Raw genomic sequence first — 13,350 nt, forward strand, 5'->3', positions numbered from 1 at the left:
GGATATATGATTGAGAGTTTCTTTGATATCTCCCTCTTTGACACTTTCTTCTTCCTTCTTTGGAGAATTTTCTCCAACCGCGGCCACTTTTTCTTTAAGCTTTGGGCAAACCGGTTTAATGTGACCCGGTTCATTACAATAGTGACAAATCACTCCCTTTCTATATCCATTATTTTTGTTAAAGTGGGGAGGTCTATATGCTTTTACATTTGATTCGGGCCTAGAAACGGCTAAAACTTCATCACTCTTGATACTTAGGCCAAGTCGAGTTTGTTCTTGGCATACTTCGGCAAGGGCATCTTCAATGGGTAAGGCTTTACTTCTATGGAGAAGGGATGCTTTAACTTGTTCATATTCCGGTCGTAGACCATGAAGAAATTGGAAAAAGTGCTTTTCAATTTGTTCTCTTCTTAACTCAATATCTTCCGGAGCCACCCATTTAGGCTCAAGAAGAACGAGCACATCCCAAAGAGGGGTTAAAGAGCTAAAGTAGTCACGGACACTCATATCCGCTTGTCTAGTGGAACGAATTTTCTCTTGACAAAAAAATTGTCTAGCAAGATCTTTTTGGGTATACATACCCGTAAGAAAGAATCATGCCTCATTGGCTCTTCTAAATTTTGCAATATTTGCACAATTTTTGAGGTCCACATTGTTCATAAACCATGCCAAAATTTTGGCATGATTACTTTCCCAATCCTCAATTTTGGATTGATGGTCATTGATAGCTTTGATGCGTTCATCGCCATCCAAAGCTTTTTCAACCTCATTTTCAATTTTAGTGAGAACAAGAGAGGGTTCAGGAGTAGTTCCCATAACAAAACCCCAAAGTTTCTTACCTCTTAGATGATTTTCCATAGCGGAGGCCCACATAAGATAATTGGATCCATTGAACTTGAAAGAAAGCTCAACTTTAGAATCACGTTCCATAGGAGCCGAATGATCTTCTTTCTTTCTTCAAAAGCTTGAGAGGCACGCGTCTCAAGACAAAAAAAGTAGAAGCCCGATCACCAACCACGCTCTGATACCATGTAATGAAAAGGGGGGCTGCGGAAGCACCAATAAAGCAAATCACTGTTTAAGAGTGATTCCAAGAGCCAAGAACACAAACACTAAAAGTGTATACAAAATCCACTAAAGGGAAAAATGACCAAAAGTCATAAGTTAGATATCATTGAAGAAAGAAAGAGGAGGGTGAACAACCCTTACAATACAAGAGGAAGCCTCCTCTATTTATAGAGGAGGAAGCCAAGAAGAAGGGACCACAAGGGGCTCCCATGTAGTCGTTGGGAGCCCCAACGGTCATAAATATGACCGTTAGGGCCCCAACGACTACATGAGTGGGGCCCTTGTGGTCTTACAAAAAGGTAAAAAGAAAAAAAGGAAAAGGGAAAAAGAAAAAGAGAAGAAAAGAAAAATAGAAAAAGGAAAAAGGGTTTACATGGGGTTTTATTAAAATACCCCTATCGGGTATTTTGAGAATAAAAAGAAAAACTGTATATGTATATATATATAAGTATATGTATATATATATATTTATATATACATAATTTAACAAGTTTAAAACCAAATTTTAACATAACATAACTAAAGCAATCATACCAAGCTTTGGGTGTCTGTTTCAAACCATAAGGGGCCTTTCTCAATCGAAGTACCTTACCAGCTATGTAACACGGACTCTTCTAACAGGACATCGCACCCACACCCAGGCGGGTGCGACACTTGGACACAACTTCCTTTGTGTTAGGTGAAGTCAACCACAACCCTGTACCCAAGTTTTTTTAAGGTACTGCATCGTCACATCCGCACCCGCATCTGCATCCGCACCCACACCCACACCTATGTGACATAGCTTACTAGAGGAGAATTCATATCCAGGAAGTGAATCCATATAAACTTCTTTCAAGTCTCCGTTTAAAAATGTATTTTTTACGTCCATTTGGTAGATAGGTCAACCCTTAATAGTGGCAACAACAATGAGGGTCCTAATTGAAGTCATCCTAGCTACTGGTGCAAATGTCTCATCATAGTCTATCCCATATTTTTGTACGTACCTTTTGACAACTAACCTGACCTCGTTTCTTTCTAGGGTCTCATTACTCTTAGTTTTAACTTTATACACCCATCTACAACCTATAGTTTTCTTACCTTTAGGCAAATCAGACATTTTCCAAGTCAGATTTTTTAAGTGCCCTTAATTTACAGGTTTTGTCCATTCGGGATATTCTTTTGCTTGTTTATATATGGTAGATTCAAAATAAGACAATTTTAGCTAGACAAGCCCTATACTTTGGTAAAAAATACTCATATGAGATAAATCTATCAAGGGGTCTAGAAGTCTTATATGATCTTTTGACTCCCTTAAATTGTTGATTTTCTAAGGTGGAGTATCTTTCTAATGCATTTGGTTGAGTATCATTTTCTTGTCTTCTATATTGAATTATGCTAGGTCCTCTAGTTTCAATGTTTTCACCATCTTGATTTGATTGGGGTTCTTCATTTCTATCATTGTCAAACAAAGAATCATCCTTATTTTGAGGCAATAATTCAAGCAAAATAGAATACTTAGAGTCTTTCTTAGGCATATCTTGAAAAAAACTTTTATTTTCTAGAAAATGAACATTTCTAGATATAGATAGTTTGTCCTTGTCAAAGTCAAAGCATCTAAACCCTTTTTGAATTTCTCCGTATCCAAAGAAAGTACACGATATGGCTTTAGGAGAGAGTTTATCACTTTTGTACATCTAAAAGGTCTTAGTCTAAGATAATCATGAGACATTTTGAAAAGTTTTTCGTAAGGAGAAATATTTTACAGCTTTGATGATGAAAGTCGATTGATAAGATATATAGTCGTCAAGCATGCTTCAACTAAAAAATGTTTTGGAACAACTTTTGCAATTAAAAGAGTTCTAGTAGTTTTAATTATGTGCCTATGATTTCTTTCAACTAATCCGTTTTGTTGAGGAGTATAGGCACATGATTTTTGATGAATAATTTCATTATTTTCAAAATAAGTTTTGAAATCGTTTGACATAAATTCTCCCTCAGAGTTGGAGCGAAAGATAGAAATTTCGGTCTTAAATTGGTTTTTGATAAAGTTATGGTATTTTTGTAAAGTTCTTCAAAACTATATTTTTGTGCCTAAGAAAGTATATCCATGAGTATCTAGTATAATCATCAACAAATATTACATAATAAGCAAAATCACCTTTAGATAAAATAGGAGAAGGTCCCCATACATCCGAGTACATTAATTCGAATGGTTTAGAGGAAAAGACTGTTCTTTTTGAAAAAAAAGAACCTTCATTTTGCCAAGAGTACAATCCTCATAATAAAATTTTTCATTACAAAATTTGTTTTAAATGGGGTACATGAGATAATTTTGATAAACTAGGATTTTTCAATCTTTGATGCATAAAGCTAAATTTATATTTTGAACATTATAACAAAAATTGCTTTTTGAAAGAAGGAGACTATCCATGTAGTAAAGGTCTCCTTCTCTATGTCCTTCCCTAATCTGCTTCCCTAATTGGAGATCCTACACAAAACACTTTTTGGATGAGAAGGAGGCACTACATCCATGGTCGGTAATTTGTGAAACAACAAAGAGATTTAAAATTAGTTTTGGGACAGGCTTAACTTTTGGAATAGAGAATTTTGAAGTGCTTTCAAAATTTTCTATGTTTTTTATACTAAGAGAGGAACCATCGGTGGTCAAAACATTATTTTGTGTTGAATTAGTGCAACATTCGGAAAGTAAAGAGGAATGTGGAGTCGAATGAAATGAGGCTCTCGAATCCAAAAGCCATGAATAAAGATCGGGAGGTGATGATGTAGAGACCGCAACACCGGAAAGCGAAGAAATTTTTATTAGTGGATGAAGGTTCTCCATGATTTGAGAGAACTTGGTTCCAATAGATTTTGAATCTTCATTTGTTCTACTTCTTTGTTCGTGAGACGCTCCCACGGATGTCAACTTTTTGTCTTCTCTTCTTTTGAACTTGGGGCAAAATGGTCTAATATGACCCGGTTCTCTACAATTATGACAAGTCAATGTAGTTTTTTTCTTGTTGTCATCATATTTAGACTTCTCATGGTAAGGTTTTAAAAAAATGAGGTGGTTTATAAATATTTGTATTGGCATCCGGTCTTGAGATGGTCAAAACATTATTCTTTATCTCCTTATATTCAGACATAGATCTTAATCTAGTCTCATCTATACATACTTGAGCCAAAACTTCATGTAAGAGAAGAGGTTTTTTCCTTTGAATAATATTGAGTCGAACTTGTTCAAATTTGGGCCTAAGACTTCTAAAAAATTGAAACAATTGTTCCTCATGCTTGTATTTCTTCCATTCTTGAGCATCATTAGGAGTCTCCCATATAGGCTCAAGTTTAACCAATTGATCCCAAAGCCTTTTGAAGGTACTATAGTATTCCCTCGTGGTTTTATCACCTTGTTTGCAACTATGTATTTTTTCTTTGAAGTCTCATTTGTGTGCCACATCTTTTTTGGGTATATGTTTGTCTAACATATTTTCAAGCCTCATTGGCTCTTTCAAACTCAAGGATATCGGAGCAATTCTCCTCATGCATGCTACCCATAAAGAGGGAAAGAACCTTGACATGGCCTACTTCCCACTCTTTATAGGCCTTTTTGTATTCAAGCATAGCCTTTTCTCTTTCAATCCCCTTAAGGCTTTCTTCTTTGGATTCAACATCGGTTTCAACAACCAATTTTGTGAGAATTGATTGTGGTTCTAATGCAAATCTATCAACAAAGTGGATTACCATGCTTGAGGGGCTCGAAGAACTTTTTCCTCAACTTAAAGACACGGAGGGTCCATGTACACTTCTTCATTCAAATTACCATTTAAAAACTCATTTTTGACATCTAATTGATAGGTAAGTCAGTTTCTAATGGATGCTATTCTAATGAGAGATTTAGCACTTGTCATCCGGGTTACAAGAGCAAATGTCTCTTCGTAATATTAAGTATCCTTTAACTATTAATTTAGTCTTTCTTTAGTTTTTACTTTAAAAGATCCATCTGCATCCTATAGTCTTCTTCACTACAGGTAGGGATTGAATGTCACAAGTTTTACCTTTATGAAGGGCTTCTAACTCTAAGTTCATGGCATCTAACCATTCTGGAATGTCTTTTGCTTCTTTATAGGATAATGGTTCATAGAATGAATAAATAAATATGACACAAGCTCTATATTTTGGAGAAGATGAGTCATATGAGACACCTACTTAGTGGTTTAGAAACCCGTTCAAGCATCCTAACACTTGGAAGTCGTGCCCTCTTTGGGATGCCCTTTTGTGGGCGTGTGTGTGTGTGTATGCCTAACTAATATATATAATATATATGTATATGTTGTATAGTGTAATCTAGATGTATCATGTGTATTACTAGCTATTTGTGCTATCCCAGTCTATGTGTACATCATGAGGGGTATCATGTAATCTGTCAAGAGGTTAGAGGTCAACTGTTTTTGTCTTTTAGTGTAGTGGAGGGAGGGGTCAACCCTTATATGTTGGATCTTCTCCTTCTTTCTTGCTAATGAACTTTTATCTAAGGCTTCTTCTCACCCTCTTCTTCTTGTGAGTTTCTTGCTCTCTTGATTGTTCTTCAATATGGTACCAAAGCCATATTGAGAATAATAGGTCGCTATTTGGCAGTCCGTTGGAGAATGAAGGAAGCTTCATTCTAGTTTGCACAGAGGTTCGTGCAAGAGGGTGTTTTGATGTTAGCACTATTTGGTTGACCTTCAGTTCTTGAGGGTTTAAGGTATTTGATTGGTAGCTCTTGATTTTTAGAGCATTTTAAATCAAGAATTTTGGTCATCGGTTCATTATTTGGATATTTGGGTAATTTTTCAAGGATTTTTTCTGGGTATCGTCTTTTCAAGACTGTTTTGAAAAATCTCCCAATATCAGTAGATCGTGTGGATCTTGAGGTGCGAGATTCATTTCCCTTGGGTTGTTTTTATGTGGAAGATACTAGAAGCATTACCGAGGTAATGTTTTGCGATTTGTGGAGGATTTGAAAGGGTTTTACTTCATTGAATATAGGCAGTAGTTATATTTCTTGAGGTTGGAGTATCGGGTTTGGCTATTTTGTGCATCTGTCTGATTTTGCTGTTGGAGTATCGTAGCAGCAGATTCTTCAGTTGCAGCTCCTTGCTCAATCAACTATTGCCCCTGCTTCCTCTACTCATTCTTCTTCCTCTAGTATTGCCTCTGCAGGTATCTCTGATTGTGCTTCAAGATAGTTGTAAACTCAAGTGCCTCATGTCATATGATGGCTCATGAGTTTATTCTAACCAACTGTCAACCTTGCAATGATGTTTTTCACATTGTAGATGGTTCCTCTATGTCAGGTTCAAAAATAGGTTGTGTTTTTTCAAACTCCTATCCTAGTTGCAAATTGAATATCTCTCAAGTCGATCATGTTCCCTCATTAGCCATGAATCTTATTTTTGTTGGCCAGATCACTAAATACAATTGTAATGTCACATTTTCTCTTGTTGATTGTATTGCGTATGATTAGTTATCCCCAAAAAAGATTCAAACTGACCATAGAAGAGGAGATTTGTATTACTTGGATTGGCTAGACATAAGAAAGCAAGGAGTTTTGGAGTCAGCCTGAGTACAACTATGGTAGATGAGGCGGTCTTGTTTCACCATTGATTGGGATGTATTTCCAGCTCTAGGTTGCAATACTTGGTAGCCTCGGGGAGTCTAGGTAGATCGGAGTTAGTAGTGTCTAAGTGTGTTCAAGAGTGTAAAACTTGTAGGTTGGCAAAAAATCATGCCTTATTGTTTGGGATAAATGATAGAGTTTGAGAGTCCTTTTAAACTTGTATATTCAGATATATGGGGTCCTTCACCCATTTTATCTAAGGGTGGTTCTTCATATTTTGTCACTTTTATAGATGATTGTGCAGCATTTACATGAGTTTATTTAATGAAAAATAGAAATGAACTTTTTGCTATCTTCAAAAAAATTTGTGTGATGATTGAGATTCATTTTTCTATTAAAATTAAAGTGCTTCATATTGATTTAGGTGGGGAATATGTTAGTGGCGTTTTGAAAACTTTTTGTAGGAAAAGGGAATTGAACATCAAAAAACATTTTCAAGTACTCTTAAGGAAAATGGTGTAGCAAAGAAAAAAACATGCATATTTTGAAGAGTTCTAGAGCATTGCACTTTGCTGGATGTGTGCCTAGAGAATATTTGGCAGATGTGGTATGCATGGCAATATATCAAATCAATCTTATGCCATCACTCATCAGGGACACTTAAAGGTATATCTCCATTCTAAAAGTTGTATGGAATTCTTCTAAATTATAAGATGATGAAAGTCTTTGGATGTACCTGTTTTGTACTATTTCCTGGTAGATATAGAGACAATCTCTCACCAAGATCTGTGAAGTGTTGTTTCTTGGGTTTCTCTCATGGGAAAAGGAGTATAAATGGTATGACCCCGTTAAGCGAAGAATTTGGATATGAAGACATGTTTTTCATGAGGGCACACCTTACTTTGACAAGGGGGAGCTTAAAGAAAAAGAAGTTGGTTTTTCATTCTTGGTACCATTCCCTAAAGAAGGAGTAGCTAAAAAGTGTCTGGAGGTTAGGGAGAGGAAATCCTTGAGAGGAGTAATAGATTTGGGCAGACCTATGTCAGACGATAAGAAAATGTTGTAGAAATTCTTTTTCTAGATTGAATAGAGACGGAAACAAGGAACTTAGAGGCTAATTCTGATTCTCGAGTCCAAAGTCATTCTTAGCTCCCTCACCTCTCTAGGTATGTAGAAGCTCCAAAGTATCTGTTCCTCCAAGGTGTTTTGTCACACAATTCCTTTTCTCCTCAACACCTGCCTATTTAGTTCTAATCTTCTCCTATGTCGAGCCTAATTCTTATGCAGAGGCTTCTTCCAAAGAGGAATGACAACATGCTATGGGTGAGGAACTGAGTGCATTAGAGAGGATACATGCTTGGGATATTGAGGTGATTTAACCAGAAAAGAATGTTGGATGCAAGTGGGTTTACAAGATCAAGACTAATGCAAATGGGTCAATCGAAAGATAGAAGGCTAGATTGGTAGCTAAGGGATATAGCTAGCAATTTGGAATTGACTTTGCCGAGACATTTTTTCTGGTTGCCCACATGACTACCATAAGGACATTGCTTGATGTTGTTGCAATAAGGCAATGGAGTCTTTGGTGGTTGGATGTGAAAAACACACTCTTGAATGAAGACTTGGATTAGGAGATGTATATTGAACTACCACCTGGATATTCAGATTCTCAGGACAGGGTGTGTAGGATCAGGTGAGCTCTATATGTGCTTAAACAGACACTTCATGCTTGGTTTGAGAAGTTAGCACTCTGTTAAAGTCGCTTGGGTTTGAACAGAGTCATCATGATCCTCCTTTGTGTCTTCTTCTGCTAAAGGGAAAAATATTTGCTTCTGTATGTTGATGATATGATTATTACAAATAGTTGATACCAAAAGCAAGCTAGCATATTTAAAATATTTTTTGGGTCTTGAGGTTGCTTACTCCAGAAGAGAGATCTTTTTGTTGCAACATAAATATGTATCAGATCTTGTAAGGCAAGGCTGGTAGATGGCTCCAAAAGGGTTTCTACTCCTATAACAAGTTGAAAAATTCATATGAAGAGAAGCTTGAAAATCTTGTGGTATACATGCAATTGGTAGGCAATTTGATATATTTGACCATCATCAGATCAATATTACTTGTGCGGTGCATGTTGTTAGTCAGTTCATGAGTTCGCCTACGCCAGTGCATCTTGCAACTATTTAGCGATATGTGAAAGACATCATGCAGTTTAGGATGTTCTTCTCTGCCTCGTAATCTATAGAGTTATATCATTCAGACTTTTGGCGGATCGTCCAAACATCGTCTCTCTACTACTGGATTTTGTGTGTTTATTGGGAGTTCTTTGATTTCCTGAAAGAGTAAAAAGCAACATCGAGTAGCTTTGTTTAATGCAGAGGCAGAATATAGAGTTATGACTATAGTTACTGCTGAAATCATATGGATGAACTTGAAATGTGAGTTTTTGAGAGGACACTTTTATATTATGACAATATGAGTGCTATTCATATTGCTAAAAATCCAAAATTCCATGAAAGATTAAAGCACATTGAGATTGATTGTCACACTTCACCATAAGAGCTTATAAGGATGAAGTCATACCCATATCTTTGTCTGCTGCAGAGGCAAACTATTGAGCTATGACCCAAGTTACTGTTGAAATCATATGGATCATATGACTTTTGAAAGAACTTGAAGTGTTAGTTTTTTAGAAGACACCTCTATATTCTGACAATATGAGTGCTATTGATATTGCCAAGAATCCAGAATTCCATGAAAGATTAAAGCACATTGAGATTGATTATCATTTCACCAGAAGAACTTATAAGAATGGAGTCATACCCCTAGAGCATGTTGGTATAAAAGAACAAGTTGTGGATGCATTCACTAAGAGTCTGGCCCTATTACACTTTCTATCCTTCCTTTCCAAACTTGTGATGATTCCTCTTGCATCATCTCAAGTTTGAGTGGGAGTGTCGAATAATATAATATAGATGTATCATGTGTATTACTAGTTATTTGTGCTACCCCAGTCTAAGTATACATATCATTATTTATCAGGGGTATCAATGTAATCTATTAGTAAGTTAGAGGTCAATTATTTTTATCTTTTAGTGTAGTAGAGGGGTCAACCCCTATATGTTCCTTCTTTCTTGCTAATCAAGTTTTACCTCAAGCTTCTTATCACTCTCTTCTTCTGAGTCTGTGTGCGTGTGAACAACATATTCCAAAATATACAATATTTAACGATGATTAGTAATATTTTCTTCATTTGATATTGCCATTACTTTTTCTGATTTTAGTAGTTTCCCTCATATTTTTATATGTTTGGATATAAGATATTTATCTGAGGTGTATGACTAGTTAAGAAAGTAAGATATGCATTTGAATAAGTGGCAAGTAGTCTGTATGTGGAATCTGATCTTTATATTTCCATCTGATACCGTCCATCCCCATGACTATCCTTGTCCCAATCTATTTAACATAGGTCCTAAAAGCATGGCACCTCAAAAACAATGTAAGCCATTTTCATTTTAAGAGTAGGTACTGTTGATTTATATCTCATGTAATCTTCAAAATGAGCAAATATAGCCCTGAAACTACAAGACTGAATATTGAGAGAGAGGGAATTACTTGTTTGGACATAACCTGTTAAATTATATACCTAATCATTCAATGTAATATATATATTTTATATATATAAGGTAATACATATACATATATTAATATATATGTATATGTATCTACTTATTATATATATAAAATATATATTTCTGTTTTGTTTAGCCGTAGGGGTAGATTAGTCTTTTCCTCCTATTTTACGCACATTCACCTTATGAATGTGATTGTAATTTGTTTTAGTTTTCTTTTTCTTTATTTTTTATTTTTCTTTTTGTAAAGTACCAAAAGGTACCTTGGGGGGCCCCCTAACATAGACGTTGGGCCCTCTCCAACGGTCACATTTGTGACCATTGGAGGGGCTCCAACGTCTATGAGTGGAGCCCCTCCAAGGCTCCTCTTGTGTTGTTATAAATAGGGGTTTCACCCCCTTGTATTCCTTATGGCTTTGAGTCAAAGCCCAAGTTCTCAATAAATCGATTCCATTGTTTTTATGCCTTTGTGCATTTGTGAGTTGTGCCTTTGTGCACAAGTGTTCTAAAGTGTTCTTATTGTGCATTCGTGGTGGGTTTATTATTGTAAAACCCGAGATTTTTATTAGAAAATATTTCAAATTATTCAAGTTGGGCCTAGATCCATATTTCGGATCTAGAACCCATAAAGGGGTATTTACGCTTAAATGTTTGCGTTATACTAAAATAATTAGTAATAAATTAGAAATATACCTATATATATGTATATATATTAAGCAAATTCGAGGATCCACAGTTGGATCCACTTGGATCCAACTTGCGGATCCATATTTTGGGGGTTAAAATTTTTATGTTTAAAGTGAGATTTAAAATAAATAAAATTTTTAAGTTTTTAAAAGTTTATCCGAGGATCCACAGTGGATCCATATTATTTTGGGGTCGGGTTGCGGGTCCCGGGTTCGGACCCGAGCCGCATTCCATGATAGCCCTTTTAAGAGAAAAGGGCAACCCGATAAGGGTTGCCCGATACTTTGTAACAGAAAAGGAAGGGGGGCAGGAGGGGGTTACGCAGGGCGTAACCGACCTCCCTCCCCCCATCACGGCATGGAGGGGGGCTGATAAAAGGGAGGATGGGGAGTTAGGGTTTCCCATCCCTCGCCTCTCTCTCTCCACTCAGTCCCCCATCTCTCCCCGTCTCTCTCGCTCGCTCGGTGCGCACACGCCGGAGGAAAGAAGGTCGCCGACGAGCAACCAGCAGCCATCAGCGACTGCAGCGAGCTCCCTGTCACGACTGCAGCAAGGTGCAACCCCCAGCCGACCCTTCTCTTGCAGCCACGATAGCCTCCGATCGCCGGAAATCTTCATTAAGGTACGGTTCTTCTTCGAACCTGGGTGAGGAATCGAACAGGGGTTCGATTCCATACGTTGATTTGGGGGTTTTCCTGATAAACCCTAAATACCCAAATCAATTTGATTTGGGGGTTTTCTTAATATGCCCTAAATCATGAAATCGGAACAGTTTGGGGGTCTTTCCTTCCCTTAATTAAGTCATTATCTGGAGAACAGTAATCGTATATGCTTATGAAAAAAAAAGGGGCAATGTTGTTTCATGTTGCTGGCCACCAGTGCATGGGTTGGAGGCGACAGGCCCAGCCGACCCAGTCGGCTGGGTGCTGTGTTAGCAGGGCCCCAGCCGACCCAGCCGGCTGGGTTCTCTACTTCTTTTGGACCGGGCCATAGCAGGCCCAACCGACCCTGTCGGCTGGGTGCTGGCCTGTAACTCGTATGATTCAAAAAAAAAAAAAAAAAAAATATATATATATATATATATATATATATATATATATATATATATATATATATATATATATATGTATGTATGCTGTGTACGTTAAATCCATAGGAGCTGAGTTTATTTTTAATTTAGGTTGAAGGCTTGGATTAAGTTGCTGCATAAAAATTTGGGCATCACGAGCTCTTATGCAAGATTTTGTTAGGGGTGCATTGTGCATGTTGTTCTATGAACATGAGGGAGTTTCAACAGTAGTACATGGTTTATGCATCCTATTGATTAGATCAAAGTGTGTTTTCTGTATTTCACAAGCTTATTCTTTTTCTTATATTGCGTAGTTTAAGTAATTGTTCCCTTGTGGTGTCCTGGAACAATTGCTTTTTGGCTATTACATTCATTTTAAAGGCTGAATCTACTATTCCAATGAAGTTTGCGTTTGACAGTATGAAGTCGATGTGTTTTAAATAGTTCTTTGTGCTTTTTAAAACTTAGCAGGATTAACTTTATTGTAATAATTTACTTATTATGGTAGACTGTCCTGAAGAAGTCCAACTTAGGTTACCTTCTTGGGTTTTGACACCAGTATATCCTGAACCAGATATCCTTTAGTATAACTGGAACTCTGACCGGGAAAAATACCTGTTAGGTGCCCACCTTCCATGGGCTATTCTAGTGCTGAACAGAAAATAAAATCCCTGTTATAAAACTGTATGTGTGTACGTGGGTTGTTTTGACGCAGAATTGGTGAGGGTAATCAGCTTGAATACGTGTTGGTATACAGGCATTAAGCTAAATATGGTGGTTAAAGTTAGCGTTATCCATAATACTGATTTCATTCATGCATAATAGCTGAAGACATTGCTTATGCTTGAGATTTTTTTCTTATGTTCCTGCAGCATATGTACATAGCTGGTTTGGTTAATCAGATTTATCATTTAAATTATGAGTGAGTCCCTATGAATGTACCTGTAATCATGGATTCTGAAAAATCAAATTGCTCATGATAGTCGGTTCTTATGTGTTTTCCCACATGCTTTCCTTTTGGTATAGATCCTCAGCGGTATGCGAACAAAATTTTGATGAAAGCTTATGTTGTGTCAGCATAATCAGTGGATTTGGTTGGACGACCCACTCCAGCTGATCCAGTCGGCTAGGATGGTTGACAGGCTCAGTCGATTGGACTGAATTGACTATTTAGTTAGGAGGATAGGGGCCCGGGATTAGTAAGCCCGACCACCTTCCCTAGCATGTGCAGAAATTTACATTTTTACCTGGTGAATATGTAAAATGTTATATTAGCATCTCATTGTACTGTTTGTGCAATCATGAATGTGATC

The 13,350-nt window shown here is 37.0% G+C and overlaps 1 protein-coding gene across 2 annotated transcripts in view; it reads left to right on the forward strand.

The window, feature by feature from the left end:
* The window catches only part of LOC149815981 (ARM repeat superfamily protein), a 183,750-nt gene that overhangs the window by 134,536 nt on the left and 35,864 nt on the right, over positions 1-13,350 (forward strand). The window lies entirely within an intron of this gene.

This window comes from Nuphar pumila, chromosome 15 (assembly GCF_984573655.1).
Source record: "Nuphar pumila chromosome 15, dmNupPumi1.hap1.1, whole genome shotgun sequence".
Taxonomy (NCBI): Eukaryota; Viridiplantae; Streptophyta; class Magnoliopsida; order Nymphaeales; family Nymphaeaceae; genus Nuphar; species Nuphar pumila.